Source organism: Megalops cyprinoides, chromosome 1, assembly GCF_013368585.1.
Source record: "Megalops cyprinoides isolate fMegCyp1 chromosome 1, fMegCyp1.pri, whole genome shotgun sequence".
Classification (NCBI taxonomy): domain Eukaryota; kingdom Metazoa; phylum Chordata; class Actinopteri; order Elopiformes; family Megalopidae; genus Megalops; species Megalops cyprinoides.
In genome coordinates this window covers 52215529-52216463 of record NC_050583.1, presented here as the reverse complement: position 1 = coordinate 52216463, position 935 = coordinate 52215529, and positions in this window count along the sequence as shown.

Genomic DNA, 935 nt, shown 5'->3' with positions numbered 1-935 from the left:
ATTTGATAAGGAAACAGGCGATACTGCACATTCGAGTCAATATTGCCAAAATATCTGTTTTGGCATTTTGAATACAGAATAAATCCCATTTAAATGAGTCCATTGGATATAATGTCTACTACATACACTAAACTCAGTTGAGATAGCAGACTAAACCTTGCAACTGTCTGTGAAAGCAGAGTCTCAAATTTAAAACACGTCTTTCCAATTTATTTTCAGGAGAGTATATTTCAAATTTCTTCATCACTTTACCTTTGGATTATGTCTAATAACTGCCTCCGATATGAATACAGTTACAGTTGGTTGGGATGTTTCACGCCAGGCCTTTGGTATTACCTTGAATCATTAAGTTCACGGAGTTAGACCTCCCCTAGTGCGATGCTTGCTGTAAAGGGACTAATTTGTGCTCTTCCCCACAGCTCCATCCAGTATTACTAACTCCTAACATGGCAAGGTCAAACTTCATGCCACGACTAAAAAAAAAAAAAAAAAGAGAAAAAGAAAAGCTGTAGGTAACCCACAATTGAAGTTCGCCCCTTGAAACGTTTGATCTTGACATCGATTTTCATTTTTAATCTCTGCTCGGTTGAACACTTACAATACGTTGCTGTCACAAAGCTCTTCACATGATATGCATTGGAATTCAGTATTTCTCTTCAATTTACATTTTACCTGGAGAGAATGTATGACATTTATAATTTTATACAAGTGAACTACATCATTATCAGAAAAGACACCAATTGGCATAATACGTATCATATAATTACAAGCTTTTTTCAACATTTTAACCTAACTATTTCAACTTGCACACATCCAAGACACTTCCTGGGAAATAATGCAAGTGCATCAGCAGTTAAATATGCAACCTACGTACAACACAATGCAGTTTTGCAGACTGAACAACTGAACATGCAATATGGAGAAAGTCAAAGTGC